Below are 17,414 nucleotides of genomic sequence, written 5' to 3'. Positions count from 1 at the left end.
GAATAAACCATTCATTATGCACATAGCAGACCTCTGTTATGTTTAACTGCCTGCTTTCTGGGGTCCCTTCTTTAGGTAACACATTTTTCTGTTGAAGTTTCCCCTCCCCCAGATCTCAGATCATGTCATACAAATGGGGCTGACCCCTCTTCCCAGCTCTAGGCACTGGCCTCTGATCCAGGCCAGGCTGGTAAGTATCTTCAGTCTCCCTGACCACAGCAATTGTTTCAGAAATGCCTAAATGACTCAAAATCCCAATAACTGCTTATCTGCTGGGATTGCTAAGCTGTTCAGGGTAGCCAGAAGCCATCTCGCCACCACAAAAACAGTGAGCAGATGGTGCTCTCCTGTGAATGTCCAGACCCACTCATGCCTGAAGCCAATTACCTCTGTATTTTGAGAGTGTATGACCCATTCTATCCCATCTCTCCTATATTTTGATTTAAACCAGTTTGAGTTGAATTTTCTATCACTTAAAATCAAAAGAATTTGCCTGACTTTGGTATGTAGCTAGAAACTAACAAGACAAAAATTGTCTATTTTCCAGCTACTTTGCAAACTCCCTGAGGGCGAAGGACATATCTCATTTAACTCCATACCCAACATGGTAGATAGAGTATGTGCTTGGCACACAGCAGAGGTAACTTCACTCATTTCACATGTTAGGTCAAGACATTTGCATGGATTACTCCTGCCTCAATTTACAGGCTTACGCTCCTGAATATAGCCCCAAAGAGAAGGATTTGCCGTAGAAGAGCTGAAGTGGTGGTGGTGATATTTAAGTGAGGGTGGAGGGCAGCACGGATGATGGAAAAACAGTTCAGAAAAACCGAAGTCACGAATGAGCCTGTGAACAACTGCATGAATATTCTGTGTTCACTAAAATAATCTAACAAGACTGAATGCCAAAAAAAGGAACCATGAATAATATGCTACAGTTCTCAATAATAGATGCTGAATAATTGATCTCTACAGATTATGCCCTCTTTAACTCTCACTTTTCAGGGTTTTGGCCCTTGGACTTTCAAAAGGTATCTGTGAATTATCTTTTCTTTCTGAACATTTTTATACTAAGAGCCATTTTTCCAACGATGAATCCCCATCCAAACGTTCATCTCTTCTTCGCTTCTCCTAGTCGCTTCCTAAAGATGCCACCCTGCAATTATGCCTCCTTTATACAGTTGCATAAAATGAACAGGGAAGGAATTTTCAGATTCTAGCACTTTATATATATAAAAAAAAATCGAGTTTGAGGAGGGATTACTCTCCTGATATCAGACATAATACTGAAATAAAAATCAAGTGAGTCCTTGAGTAACCTCGCACAGGTACCTCCTCCTTTTCTCCTTGAGTTTTCCAATACCTAAAACAGCATCAGAGTTGTTTCTGAACTAGCTTGTGATGGAGAAAAGCAGCATTTAGACTTCTCTGGCTAATTTGAGTGCTGGTTTAGAAAAAAAAAAAAAAAAAAGCATAGCAAGAATTACCCAGGAAAATAAAGGGTTATCCATGCAGGGATGGGAAACCTGCAGACAGAAATCTGTACACACTCCAAAGCATCACACGTGTTCTTCTTACCTCCCATCTGAATTCAGATGGATGTTTGGGGACCTTGACAACTGTGAATATGACAATGCAACTAAGGGTTTAATTACCAGGACACAGCATGGTATCTCAGCAGCTTGTGCCAGCATCTGCAGCACCAATATTTTCAATGAATATTTATTATGTCAAAGCACACTGAGTGCACTGCTGAAATGCTGAGGATGTGGCGGGGGGCAGAGGGTGTGCTGTGGGACCGTCTCTGGCACAGTGTTCGTGTTTGGGAGCTGAGCTTCAGAGGCAGGCAGTCCTGAGCTTGAATCCCTGTCCTGCCACTTACTGAGTGATCTAATGGCAGTGCACTTCATCTCTGAGGTGCAGTTTCTCCATTTACAAATGAGGCCGACAATCTTGACCTCAGGAGCTTTGATGAGGGTTAAATGAGATGATGTACACACAGCACTTATCTAGCACTTGTTAAGCGCTCAATCACGGCAGCTATTACTGTAATTAGTTGAAGCGCATCTCTCGCATCTCAACTCTGAAATTTCAGTTCACCAACAGAAGCTGACAGCCCCGTACCCCAAACTTTGTGCCTATAGATGAACGCTGGGGTCCCCAAGACACTCCTCGTTGGTGTGCTCTCTTCCTACACGTAAAAAGAGGGGTCTATTTTGTGGCTGAAAAATAGAATAATGGGGCCAAGAGTGCCCCCCCCAGCCCACTGCCTGTCCTTTGCAGCATTTCTGTGACCCCTCTTTCCATGGTATCTGAGTGCAAGTGACACAGGGACTATGGAGGAGGAAAGGGCTCTCCCCTCCCACTGAGCTGTGCTGCCTGCCTCTGCCCACCTCCCAAACACACATACCCCCAGGAAGTCCAGGGAGCACGTGGACTTTGAGGTGAGATACCTCTAGCCCCCAGCTCCACACAGTCGGGTCTGGGTGAGTTTGAGTAACTTACTTTCCTTCTCCAGGCCTGCATGCTCTGCAAGAGCTTTGTCTCCTACTTGCAGGCCACGGGATGATGAGAAACACAAAGCTGGGGCTTCAACACACGTGGTTAGAAATGGGAATGGATTACACTCACCCTGAGGAGAGGCTGCCTGTCCCAAGGCCAGCCCCCACTGTCCCTGCCCAGGCTCCTCCAGACCTTTATGACCTTCAGCTCTGGCCTCAAGGGAGTCAGTGTATGTCAGCCTGGGATGGGTTCTGAACTGTCAGCAGGAGGGGTGATCCTGGATGGGGGCCAAGGACAGTGTCCAGATGTGGATATGGGAAGTGTGGTGGTCTCCAAACATGTCTGTCACTTCTTTTTTTTTTTTTTGATACACTTGCTATCAAGAGGTGATATCTATGCCAATTTCCCTTGAACTTCAGCAGGCTTTGAGACTGCTGGACAAACAAGACTGTGGCAGAAGTGATGCTGCAGAGCTTCTGAGGCTACCTAGAGGAAGCAATGGGGAGGGGCTCGCTCTCTCGCTCCCCTCACTTGCACTGCAGCCTTGAGCTGCCATATGAGAAAAGCAGATGATCTGAAGCCTCCATGCTGGTGAAACCACATGGAGGAGGAGGAGGAGGAGGAGGAGGAGGAGGAGGAGGAGGAGGAGGAGGAGGGAGAGATGCTAGGCTTGGCTTGAGTCTTCTAGCCCAGAGGTCAGGCACATTAAGTGCAGATTCCTTTGGGACTCAGCCTCAGCCACCATCTGGTTGCAACTTATGAGAAACTCGAAGCCAGAATCACCCAACTGAAATCCTGACCCACAGAAGCTGTAAGAGGTAACAGTCATGTACCATATGGCAATGTTTCAGTCGATGAGGACGGCATATCCGATGGGGGGGGGTCTCATAAGATCATAATGGAGCTGAAAAATTCCTAGTGACATCGTAACGCGACGTATCACATGTTTACGTGATGCTGGTGAGAACTCTACCGCGCTGCCAGTTGTATGAAAGTACAGCACATGCAATTATGTACAGTACATAATACTTGATAATAAGTGACTGGGTTACTGGTATTTACTATGCCATACTTTTATCACTATTTTAGAGCATACTCCTTCTACTTATTTTTAAAAAATAGTTAATGGTAAAACAGCTTCAGGCAGGTCCTTGAGGAGGTGTTCCAGAGGAAGGCATTGTTATCATAAGAGATGACAGCTCCATGTGTGTTACTGTCCTTGAAGACTTTCCAGTGGGACAAGATGTGGAGGCAGAAGACAGAGAGACGGATGATCCTGAGCCTGTGCAGACCTAGGCGAATGTGTGTACACAAGTGTCTTAGTTCTTAATAAAAAAGTTTAAAAAGTAAAAAAAATTGTAGGCCGGGTGCGGTGGCTCAAGCCTGTAATCCCAGCACTTTGGGAGGCCGAGATGGGCGGATCACGAGGTCAGGAGATCGAGACCATCCTGGATAACACGGTGAAACCCCGTCTCTACTAAAAATACAAAAAACTAGCCGGGCGTGGTGGCGGGCGCCTGTAGTCCCAGCTACTCGGGAGACTGAGGCAGGAGAATGGCGGGAACCCGGGAGGCGGAGCTTGCAGTGAGCCGAGATCCGGCCACTGCATTCCAGCCTGGGCGACAGAGCGAGACTCCATCTCAAAAAAAAAAAAAAATTGTAAAAGTAGAAAAATGTTTATAGAATAAGGATACAAGGGAAGAAAATATTTTTGTATAGCTATACAGTTTGTGTTTTAAGCTAAGTGTTATTATGAAAGAATAAAAAAGAAAAAATTAAAAGTTTATAAAGTTAAAAAGTTATACAGTAAGCTAAGGTTAATTTACCACTGAAGAATTTAAAAAATATTTAGCATAGGCTAAGTGTACAGTGTTTGTCAAGTCAACAGTAGTGAATAGTAATGTCCTAGGCCTTCATATTCACTCACCACTCACTCACTGACTCTCCTGGAGCAACTTCCAGTCCTGCAAGCTCCACTCATGGTAAGTTCCTATTTAGGTATACTATTTTTTATCTTTTATACTGTATTTTTTATCTTTTATACTGAATTCTCATCACTGTTACAGGGGTGAAAGTACTATATGCTGCCTTCAGGCCTGAGGAATAAAACTTCCTGCCCCTTCCTTCACACTCTCTTCTCTCTCATCTTGGGTGGGATTCAGTAGATACACTGGAGGACTCCAGGGATGGGAAATTGAAAGAGCCCAAGTCCCTGAATGACTGCATGAAACAGACGCCTCTCCTCCTTTGGTTCCCCCACTGCCCACACCTGCCCCCGCCGCCCACACACAATCATTTACACACATTAAACTCAGACCTATTCAAGAAATAACTCCTAAACCACTGAAATTTGAAACTATTTGTTATGGCAGTCTACAGTGGCAAATAAAGTATCTTTGATACAATAGCTTTCTATGCTTTTTTTTTTTTTTTTTTTTTTGAGATGAAGTCTCACTCTGTCACCCGGGCTGGAGTGTGGTGGCATGATCTTGGCTCACTGCAACCTCCGCCTCCTGGGTTTAAGCGATTCTTCTCCTGCCTCAGCCTCCCAAGTAACTGCGATTACAGGTAACTGCCACCACGCCTGGTAATTTTTTTTTATTTTTTTATTTTTTTGCATTTTTAGTAGAGATGGGGTTTCTTCATGTTGGCCAGGCTGGTCTCAAACTCCTGACTTGAGGTGATCTGCCCACCTTGGCCTCCCAAAGTGCTAAGATTACAGGCATGAGCCACCACGCCCAGCCTTCCATGCCTTCTTCTCTTTGCAACAGTTCTGAAAGGTAGGTATTACCTTACTTCAACAGATTAAAATGCTGTAGATCAGCCTTAATAAAAGCTGGTATTTGTTGGACCCATACTATGCACGAGGCACTGTGCTGAGGACTTTGTGTTCGTTTATCTAATCCAGACAGCAACCATATACGGTAGGTACTATTATCTCATTTTTCACATGAGGAGGCTGAAATTTAGTTTCCCCCATCCCCACCCTAAGCTTAGAAGATTTTTACCAATAAAGAAATTTAACATGAGTTCACATACCAGGGAAGTAGGTAATGCCAAGATTTGAACCGGGGCTCTCTGAATGCAAAGGCCATAGTTTCACTTATCACATCCTACTGCTCATCTACCATTAGAGCATTTTTTATACTGTATCAGGTTATCTACTGAATTTTTTAAAAGAATGCATAAATAAATGCACAAACATAATAGAATTTCCCACTCCTGTGCTTTGGAGAAAAACAAAGACATACCCACATAGCTTTGCTTCCCTCACTCCAGCCAAGACAGCACATTTGCTACCCTGTCTCCCAGTGAAGTCCTGGCCAGGGGAAGTGACGGAGCCCCTCTGCAAGCTCAAGGAGGAAGAGCTTTCTTGCTGTGTTTGCCCCTATCTGGTTTTGGTCATGTTAGTCAGCATCTGCCATGTTGCCTCTATAAACAGGCCTCACCATGGTAATTTGGATTGTTTTTCCCCATCCCAATCAGTGAATCATAAACCAATGCTGAGACTTGGAGCTTTGTGGTATTTTCACATCTGTTTGACACCTTGGGTGGGGTAGGGAGAAAGAATTCAGAACAACACTGGAAATAATGAAACAAAAATGACATTTTCTAGGTCAGGCTACTGGCCTTATCTTGGCACATGTGTATCCATACCCTTCTTTTTATTCATTCTGTGGCATTCCTGCAAAATTTTCTTCTGGCTGTGGCACATCTGGGAAGAGCAAGGAGTGAAAAAACAGCCCTCAGCAAAAGCATAGTGTGGCGAAAAGGGCTTCCATTATAAATTCAAACGGTGTGAATTTGAATCTCAACCTTTTTACTCCTTAGCCATGTGGCTTGGAGAAAGGCACTTAACTTTATGGAACTCCAGTTGTTGTTGCTGTGACGTTTGTAAAACATGACCCAAGATACCACCTGTGTCAGATTACCATGAGGCTCAATGGAGAAAGGTTTTTGTTTTTTGTTTTTTGACAGAGTCTTGCTCTGTTGCTCAGGCTGGAGTGCAGTGGCGCAGTCTCAGCTCACTGCAACCTCTGCCTCCTGGGTTCAAGCGATTCTCCTGCCTCAGCCTCCTGAGTAGCTGGGATTACAGGCACCATGACCACATCTGGCTAATTTTCATATTTTTAGCAGAGACGGGGTTTTGCCACGTTGTCCAGGCTGGTCTCAAACTCCTGACCTCAGGTGATCCATCCACCTCAGCCTCCCAAAGTGCTAGGATTACAAGCATGAGCCACGGTACCCGGCCAAGGAAGTACTTTCTAAACAGCATTCAGAGTGGTTAATTTTTCACCCACGGGCTACAACTGGTAGGGAGAGGATACAATGGTGTAGCTTGGAATAGACTTTTAAAAAGATGTTTATCTGTAATGGTGAGATCTGTGATGGTTAGGGAGCACACCATTGCTCAGATCAGACTTTTAAGACTACCTGTCCCCTGTACACTGAGTGTTTACAATACTGCCTTCGGGGTTTCAGGAAAGAAGATCGGGTCTCAACATGAAGTAAACCTGTAGGGGCTACCACACAATGCAGTCATTCCTTATTACAAGGAATTGCAGGCAAAGTTAACTCAGGTTGGGCATGATGTCTAGGAAATCCTTGTGATGGGTAGGAGGCTGAACTACATGACCTATGGAGTCCTGTCAATAACTCTGTAACTGTCATCTTTTGGGAGCCCAGAGCCAAATGAATTTTTAGAAAATGACATATAGCTTGGTCCTTGTTCTCAAGGAGCCTGGAGTCTAGTTGAGGAGATGTGCTAAGACTCAGGAGATTCTTAGAGAACAAGGCAAGAATTTACAAAATAAAACGTTAAGGGATGTGGTCTAAACACCAAGGGGAGTAGGCAAGCAGGAAGTCAGAAAGAAGACCTCCTGCTCCTGAATAAGCCTTTCAATGTGTGACGACTCCACATGCAAGATCCCACAGCATAGCTATCTCAATGGATTGTTCAGTTACAGATTGCAGTCATTGCTCTACTCTTTCCCCTCCTTCTCACAACTGCACTTGAGTAGTACAAACAAACAAAAAACCAACTTGAAAAAAATTCCATAGTGTGATTTGAGGACTCCTACTCAGGAAAGGGGTACGAGGAGCCAGAATTAAGAGGCCCCCATAGCACTTCCTGACCCTTCATTTACCACCAGCAAAGAAGAGGTTCCAACCAAATCAGAACAAGTTGGCAAGGAAGCAGTGGCCTCAGTTTCAGTTATGCACTCACTACGCTTTCCACCTGAATGGACCACATCACAGAAAGGGCAAGGTTCTGTGCTTCTTTGCTTCCCTGTGAGCTAAGCAGGGGATGGGGGAAGGATCAGACCAAGGACAGGGTATTTATCCTCCCTGAGAGCTCACCCAGGTTAGCTAGTTTTGCCACCAAAGGTTACAGTTGCACTTTATGAATGTCCATTCATTGGTTCCAGGACACTTTTCTTCCTCCTATTTCTTCTGGCTTAGAGGTGATACTTGCTCCATTGCTTCTAAGGTCTTGGGTTCTATAGCATCTATCTGAAACATACCCACACCTCTGAAATGATCCCTGTGTAAATAAATCAACTCTCCTGGAATATTCCTAATTTGAATTTTCTACCTGTTCTCTATTTCTTACTGATATACCATTCATTCATTCAACAAGTCTTCACCATTAAGTTTCAGAAATTGTGCTAAATGCTGGTATATATCTATAAACAATAGTGGCATAGTCTCTGCCTATAAGAAACTCAGAGTTGAGAGAGGAAGAAATAAAGGAGCAATTACCATCGACTATGATAAACACTCTATACCACAGGGTGGCAACCTTTTTCTTTAAAGGCTAGATAGTAAATAATTTGGCTTCCGCCAGTCATGTTTTCTATCACAACTATTCAACTCAGCTTTGTAGTGTGAGAGTAGCCTTAGACAATATATAAATAAATGAGTATGGCTGTGTGCCAATAAAACTTTATTTACAAAGACAGACCGAAGGCTGGATTTGGCCCAGGGGCTGTTGTTTATAGACTCCTGCTGTATACTATGCCAGAGGCATAAACAAAAGCTTACAGAAGAGTATGGAGGAAGGAGTATGGAGTAATTGGGGTGTAGGGTCAGGGGAGGCATACAGGAAAAGGTGACATTTTAATTGAGACCTCAAGAAAGAGCTGGCTATATTCAGGTTGGCATGGGAATATTTAAGAGAGAAAAAGAATTTTAGGTTTTAAAAAAAAAAAGCATGTATAAAAGCCTAGAGGCATTGCCTCAGGATAACTGCCAGCAGATTTATTTGGCTGTTATAGCATGTTTCAAGAGAAACACAGGTTTTTCCTTCCTTCCTTCCTTCTTTCTTTTCTTTCCTTATTTCCTTCTTTTCTTTCCTTCCCTCCCCTTCTCTCCTTTCCTTAATTCCTTCCTTCCTTCCCTCCCCATCTCCTTTCCCTTTTTTAAAAAATCCCTCCCTCCTTTCTTTGCTTCTTTTCTTCCTACAACAAACCTTTATTAAACACCTACTCCAGACCTGGCACTATGCTGATGGCTAAGGATAGATGGTAAAACAATAGCAAAGAAGTTCCTTTTAAAGAACTTTTATTTCTTTGCTGAATGTGGCAGACAGATTCTAAGGTGGTCCCCAGTATCACCACCTTCCCCTCTGCTTGAGTGGGCAGAACCTAGAGACCTGCTTCTAACCCAAGGAACACAAAAAAGGTGGTCAGATGTCACCTTTGTGACATGTTACATGGGACCACAATGCCCGTCTTGCTATAGGACTCTTTCTCTTGCTGGCTGTGATGAAGCAGGTGGCCATGTTTGGGAGGCCCACATGCCAAGGAACTGGAGGCAGCCTCTACCCACAACCAACCAAGAATTCAAGACAACCAGCAGGAACCTGAAGCCCTCTAATAGACTGCAAGGAACTGAAGTCTCCCAATAACCTTGAAAGCTTGGAAACAGGTCCTTCTCCAGTCGAACCTTCAGATTAGACCACAACCTCAACCAAACCCTTATGTACAGCCTTATGAGACCCTGAAGCAGAGGGCCCAGACAAATGGAAGGTGCTGAATGTGTGTTGTTTTAAGCCACCAAGTTTGCTACAAGATCATTATACAACAATAAAAACATGGGGAAGATAGGCCACCACAAATAAACAAGGAGACTACAGATTGCAATATGGGCATAGCTAGGAAACAGTACAGAGTGAGGTGAAGAGAATAAAGATGTGGTGAGAGGCAGTGAAGGCATTGCCCTCCCTGGGGTGTCCAGGAAGAACCTCTCTTACAGAGTGAGATTTGGTCTGAGACTAGAAGGAAAAGAAGGATCCAGTTGAAGGGCAGGCTGAAGGGAGATGTTTCCAGGTGGAAGAACAGAAACAAAAAGGCCCTAAAAGAAGAAAGCAACAAAAAGGTACAGGTGATGGCAGCAGAGTGACACCAAATGGGATCACAGAGGCAGGTGGTGTCCAGACTGCAAGGCATCTATGGGGCTGACAACATGCTTGGGGACTGGAACCATAAAAGGGGCCGAGCAGTGAAACCACCGATTTAACAGCCCTCAGCCTCATTCCCCTGCCATCAATCCTGCCAGAAATTTCCCCCAAATGTCAATTTCATTCCACAGCTCAATAAGAAGGGGGTTCTCATTACTGCCCTCAGCTTGCCTCATTTAATTCTTCCTTCTTTATAGCCACAGACACGTATTGAGCACCTATCAGATCCAGGAACTATGCTAGGCACTTCATTGGCACATATATGTTCCTTCTGTATGCTGGCCTCAGAAGCCCTCAAAGTCCTGCATCCATTTAAATTCTACTGCTCTGTTATGGGCTGAATTGTGTGCCCCAAAAGATATATTGAAGTCCTAACCCCAGCTACCTGTGAATGTGATCTTATTTGAAAGTAGGGTCTTTGCAGATGTAATCAGGTTAAAATGAGGTCATTAGGGTGGGCCCTAATCCAATAGGACTGTTGTCCTTATTAGAAGAGGAGACAGGGCTGAGCACAGTGGCTCACACCTATAATCCCAGCACTTTGGAAGGATGAGGCAGAAGGATTACTTGAGGCCAGAAGGGAGTTAGAGACCAGCCTGGGCAACACAGCAAGATCCTATTTCTATAAAAGAGAAAACTAGCCAGGCATGGTGGTACTTGCCTATAGTCCCAGATACTCAGGAGGCTGAGGTGGCAGGATTGCTTAATCCCAGGGGGACTGAGGCTGCAGTAGCTATGATTGCACCACTCCAGCCAGAGTGACAGAACAAGACCCTGTCTCTACAAAAAACATCAAAATCATAAAAAGACGATGAGACAGACATACAGGGATAGCGTCATGTGACAACAGAGGCAGAGACTGGAGTGAAGCAGTTACAAACCAAGGAACGCCAAGGGCTGCTGGCAAACCCAGGAGCCACGAAGGAGCAAGGTCCTCCCCTGCAGATTTCAGAAGGAGCCTGGCTCTGATGACACCTCGATTTCAGATTGCCAGGTTCCAGAAGTCTGAAAGGATAGATTGTTGTTGTAAGGCGTCAGTTTGTGGTACGTTGTTATGGCAGCCCTAGGACACAGATACACCCAATGTTCAGGCTTTGTCGGGCCCCACACGCCCCCTGCAGCCTCCCCCAGCTGCTCCATCTCATGCTGGCTTCTCCCTTCCCTGAACTTCTGAACTTCTGGATCATTCAGCCTCTCTCTGCACAACTCATTTTGGTCTTTCATCACGTTTCCTTGCACCTCTTGTGCTGCTGCCTGTTTCCTGTGTGTTTGCCTTGTCTCCCAAAGGACCTTGAAGAGGATACTCCCCAACTTCCTCCAGACACCTTGGATGAAGCAAGGCCTCGTGGAGACACTCAGAAAAGTGTACGCTAGGTTTCTCCGGATGGAGAAACGGGTTTTTTTAATAAACATTTTACATTTTGCTTATCAGTATTATCATTGTTTTCTGGAGTAAACATGTATCACTCAATGCACCGCCTACCTTCCAAAAAAAGCACTGAAAAAAGGAGTCCAGTTAACCTAAGACTCTCCCCATAGATAAAGTGGCCATGCAGTTTAAGCCATTCGAGACTCTGGAATTTTAGCCATTTGGCCAAAGGAAGATGCTTTTTGGTTTTTGGGGGGTTGTTTTTTTAGACGGAGTCTCACTCTGTCTCCCAGTCTGGAGTGTAGGGGTGCAACCTCGGCTCACTGCAATCTCTACCTCCCAGGTTCAAGGGATTCTCCTGCCTCAGCCTCCTGAGTAGCTGGGATTACAGGCACGTGCCACCATGCCTGGCTAATTTTAGTAGAGATGGGGTTTCACCATGTTGGCCAGGCTGGTCTCAAACTCCTGACCTCAAGTGATCCACCCACCTCAGCCTCTCAAAGTGCTGGGATTACAGGCATGAGCCACCGTGCCCGGCCGGAAGATGCTGTTTTGTAAGCCCAAGGGTAGATCTTCGAAACTGCTCACATCAGGCTGTCCTAATGGGTGTCTTCCTCTGTCTCCTCTCCCCAGTCCAAAGGACCTAATGCCACCCACCCAGCTACCCTGATGAAAGAGAGAAACAGCATGTGTTCGAAAACCATCAAATCACCTTCCAACCAGGTCAAGGACAGCAGTGTTTCCCTTCGGATCACCCTCCTACGGCTCCCATCTCATGCTTTACCTCTCCAGACTCACACCACAGGAGGCATTATTAACTATTCTGATTTTTTGCACTTCGTTCTCATCTGTTACATAACCACATGCAAGTTTAAAAACATACACGCATTTGGGAAAGAAATGAGCTGAATTTGATTTTAAAAACTGGCTTCACACTACCTCAGTTGTTTGGGAACTAAGCCTCTCTGGGCTAAATTTTTGGCTTGGCAACACTCTCGCATATATAATTTTACACCTGCAAAAGCTTGCAGCCAACCCTGTGCAGACAGCTACCTGCAGGGAGAAGAACGGGCCAAACAGAGGGGCAACCCGGGTGGTTGGATATGGTCATGGTGAGGGCATGTAAAGAGAAGGAGTGGGCGTGGGGTCGCTATTCTTTCATCCCTTGCAGCAGGAGAAGCAGGAGGACTCCCTGCCCCTGTTTTGCTCAGTTCAGCTCCATGCTCCAGGAAAAAAAAAAAAAAAAGAAAAAAAAAAAAGCACACAACTACTCTTTGCTGGGAACAGAAGAAATGAACTTGCAAACCGGTAGCCCACCGGCGAGTTCTGGCCTGCAGACCTGCGTAGTCTGGTTCTCACTGTGATTTTCACATATGCAAATTAATTGCCAATTTGGGAGCATTTCAAATACAAATCTGCAATTCTGGCTTGTCTCCAAAAGTCAGCCCATCAAATAACCATGGAGCTTTTGTGGTTACCATAGGCTGGTAGTAAGAGGCAATTACCCACTTTGCATAAGGTACATGCCTGCAATTCACCAGTCCACCTGATCTGATTCCCTCACTCAAGTTACCTGCTTAGTCTTTTTCGGCAACAGAGTTTGAGATCCCTGCTGCCAAACATAACACTTAAGACGGCAGGCAGGCCCTAGAATCAGATAGCCTGGGCTCAAATCTTAGCAAATAGATTCTAGGCAGGCTACTTAACTCATCCCTAAGCTTCTGTTTCTCCATCTTAAATGACCATAATCACAGTACCTACCTCCTAGGATACTGCAAGGATTAAATGAGATGATATGTATAAAGTGATTCTAGCCCAGGGTTGGTCATGCAGTAAGTACTCAAGAAGTAATCGTCAACTGGCTGATTATTATTCAGACAAAATGTGAGCACAAGTAAGAAGATGATGTTGGCAGGACTTCAGTGCTTCTAACACAAAGGTGTACCTGGTCTAATCCACAGCCCCACCCCAAATCTCCTTCATCCACTTCAGGCACATCAAAGCATCTGCAGAGACAGTGCTCCCCTTCCCAGCCCTCACACTCAAATAAAAAATCCTTCCTAAATTCTTCCCGTGATGACTTAAGGCAACGTATTCTTTTCTCAGCACTAACCTCCAGGTGGGGTAGTCCAAAAGTTTCACCTTTTATGTCCCTTATTATCATGCCCAGAAATCTCAAACTCTTCCAAACTCCTTGCAAGGCCTGTTCTCAAAACACTTCCCTGCACTGCATAGGAGAGCATGTGATAAAATGGCTCCTCCAATCACTGGGAGGCAGGAAACAAATCCTAGAAGAGACTAGGGCCAACCTTTGGAAATGTGGCAAGAAGTGTAGGGAATACAGTATGGCAAAGATAGTGCTCTGTGTTCACCAAACTGTTCCATTCTCCTCCTAGGCAAACAGCAAGATTAAATTTCCTGTGCCCTTTGCATCTAAGTGGGACCATGTGACTGAGTTCTGAAGAAAACGAATGTGGGTGGAAATAATATGTTCCATTTCTAGGCAAGGCTATAAAACATCTTGCAAGCATGACGCTCTCTTTCCCTTTCTTGTCTTCATGGCATGTAGAGATCATGTGTCATAAAGGGAGGGGTCCCCCAAAGGAAAGCAGCCTGGGTTCCTAAGTGACAATATGGATCATAAGCCACCTACCACCACCCAGAGCAGCTCTACTGGACTGTGATATGAGGAAGAGGAAGCAATACAGCGTTATAGTGTTTTGTTACTGATACATCTGGGCTTATTTGTTGCTGCAGCTTAGCCTTGTCTATGCTAACTGATACACCTATCAATATGGCATAGTAGGAAAGAATGGCCCAAGTTAAGCATCCATGATCTTTATCCATGCTAATCCACAACATGACTTTGTAAAATTTTCCTTCCTCATCTTTACAAGGAGGAAAAACTGACTGATCCCCTAAGGTCACAATAATTCTCATGGGCTTTGGACCCTAACACATATTACCTTAAGCAATGTTTTTAAGAAGGTCACTTAACTCCAGTCAATAGAGGTACAAATGCTGCACCCTGCCAACATCAAGGTCCAAATCACTTTCTGCTATTTACTATGCAAGAGCCAATCTGCAACGAGTGTTTACCACGTGCCAAGGACTATGCTAAACACTTCACATTTGGGGCCTTTTTTAATCCTCACAACCAGCCTATGAGGCTGATGCTATCTATTAGTCCCATTTTATTATTGAACAAATCGAGGCACAGGGAGATTAAGACACCTGTCTATGGTCACAAGCTGAGAAGTACCAGATGAACAAGGGTTAGTGGCTGAAAATTTAGCAATCAACTTGCAACAAGTAAATACAGAGTCCTAAAGGGTGAAAGAGAAATTGAAATGGCCTAGTCAGAGAATTTTAGTAACACACCCAAAAATTTTAGCTAAACTAATAAACTCCAACTTATTGGGCTCCAGGGCCATATCTGATTTATGTTTGAATCCCCGAGGCTCAGCACAATACCTGGCACATGAAAGGCGCAAATCAGTATCTGTTGAATGACTGATGTTAACTTGAGCTCTTTATTGACAGTTTTAACTGAGTTACATTTGCCCTTAATTGACAATGGCTTGAGATCTAAAGTTAATGTACTTCACTTATACCAGTAAATCCGGGCATCAGTTAGAACTGGAATGACCACGTGATTTATTATCCAAACTTGAATAGTTTTGTGAGTTAAAGGGGATGTCATTATTATACCACAGAAACAGGCAAAGATTGGGACTGTCTTGAGCAGATCAACACAAATGGTCATTCCCAGCTAGAGCCACAAAATATCTGCAACAGGAGTGGGTGACAATGGAAGTACTCACATGGGGCCTGGTTGCCCACCATGTCTTTGTTCTTAAGGAGACCTTCTTCCTGTCCACTTGGGCTGAAGACCACTTCTAAGTCTAAGTCTACAGCTATTTGCAGGATACATCTTGGTTAAGTGTCATTCTCTCTGAATGGTGCCCACCTCCAAGTCCAACCAGCCACAAAGCACATACACTATTAACTTTTAATATAGGTGCATTAATCACTTTAAGAAAACGAAAGAGCAGCCCAAGGAATGCAATGATTGCTGCAGGAATATAAACATGGACTGCATTGGAACAGACTACATACTTTGTATAAACACTAATAAAGTGAGTTCAGACTGAGCTGTGACTTTAAAGGAAATTCTTCCCCATAAACATGTCCTGCCATGCCCTAATAACTCTTTAATTTGATGCACATTTGGGAAGGACGATGCTAAGTAATCACAGAACAACGTTAAGGTCTGTTGCGAAGGAGGAGTGGCAGAGGGGGGATGTGATGCAACTTGGTGCTAACACCATGCACCAGAAAGTTGGCTTCGTTGCTCATTTCACACATGGAGGGAATTTGCCGAGTGACATGCAGGAAATCAGAGACAGGTCTCTGCAGGTTCAACCCAGGGAAATTCTGAGTGTCATCTGATGGCACCACATAAGACTCCTAGCTAGTCATTTTCCTGCCTGTCTTCCCTTGCTGGAGACAGCAGAGGTGGCCCGCACTTCAGGCGGAACTCTCCAATTTCCAGATCAAAGGTCTTCCAATTTTAATGAGATATAAAATCCTTGAAAGCAGAGAACCTTTCTTACACATCTGGGCATCACCCACAGAGCAGACACAGCCCGCATACCCATGAGAGAAGGCAGCATGGCACAGAGTCGAGGAAAACTAGACAGCAGCTGTAGCATCAGGCCTCAAGTCCCAGTTTCGTTACTACTTGTGTGTTTTGGGCAAACCACCCTTATTGGCAAAATGGGTTAGTAGCACTTGCAGAACCTCAGAGCGTTTTTGAGATGCTCAAGTGAGCCAATGCAAGAGAAAGCATTTTATAAATTTTTTAAAAGTTGTACTGCTGGAAAACTATAAAAATAATGATTAATAATAGTTTTCCCATGTATTGATTTATCATGTCATATCAGGCACCGTTCATCTCCCCTGAAACATCACAGGAATCCTATAAGGGGGGTACTCTTATTATCACCATCATAGTATATTATTATGAAAACCAAAAATAGTATTTATGAGAAAGTGAGCTCCAGAGAGGTTAAATAACTTGCCCCAATTCACACATCTTCAAAGTATTATCCACAGAGTAATGATTCTGGAGGACAGGCCTGGATGGTCTGAGCTCCCTGCTCTGTGCTATAAACTCTCAGGAAATTGAAGGCACCCAGTTTGTTTTCTTTATTAACCTGTAAGCAATAAGGGCATGGGCTGTGGGGGTTCACCTTCATGTCTCCAGGACCCAGGGAAGAACTAGGGAGGTAAACCCTTTGGATCCCATGACTGCAGATCCTCCTCTCCTTAACCCCTCTGACGCGTATACCAACTCTTGTTGACTCCACGCAATGGGCCTTGGCCAATGACACAGCTGATGCTGACTTTGGCCAGGTGCTTAGCACTGGACTCCTCCACTCTCTATGGTTCTCCACCTTTACTGACATGAGAGGCCTCAGCCTAATGCCCCAGCTGCCTGGAAATGTGTCCCCAAACAGCCAGGCAGGTCCTCTGCACTCACCAGGCTCATTCCAAGCGCCATAACTTTGCTCGGGAAACTCTCCCATCTGTAATACCCTCTCCCATGGATCAAAATGAACTGCAGATGTCAGGAAGCTTGGCTGAGGAATGGGGACCTACTTCAGTAGAGTGACGAAGATTTGTAAAGGAAGAGAATGCAGTCAGACAGCGGGACCAGAGTGAGACCACCAATCCCATTCAGGCAGAAGCCACTTCTATCAGAAGCACTGATAAAATGCCAAGGGACAGGAGTTAGGGAGGGAGAAGGACCCATCTGCTTCTCCAACCAAAACTTCATGTCCACTCCCAATGAAGACAAACCTCCTTTCATCATCCACGAAACCATAGCTTGCTTATTGTGACAATTTTTAAAACTTCTGATTATTCCTTTGAGAATTCAATTTGTTTCCTTTGCAAGGAGGAAACAATTCTCTTCTCAGTTTGGGAGGTGGGGACATTCCATTTATCCTAAGTGGGGAAATCTGTTTCCTATTACAAGTCACGTTCTGTAGGTCTCTTTGTGAAAAATATATCTCT

General features: G+C 44.6%; 1 protein-coding gene across 1 annotated transcript in view; it reads right to left on the bottom strand.

Moving 5' to 3' along the window:
* The window catches only part of LOC105480842 (slit guidance ligand 3), a 639,820-nt gene that overhangs the window by 591,476 nt on the left and 30,930 nt on the right, over nt 1-17,414 (bottom strand). The gene's annotated exons all lie outside the window — the stretch shown is intronic.

The sequence above is a fragment of the Macaca nemestrina genome, chromosome 6 (genome assembly GCF_043159975.1).
Source record: "Macaca nemestrina isolate mMacNem1 chromosome 6, mMacNem.hap1, whole genome shotgun sequence".
NCBI lineage: Eukaryota > Metazoa > Chordata > Mammalia > Primates > Cercopithecidae > Macaca > Macaca nemestrina.
Note: the sequence above shows the minus strand (reverse complement) of the source record. Positions and strands in the feature narration are given on the sequence as shown.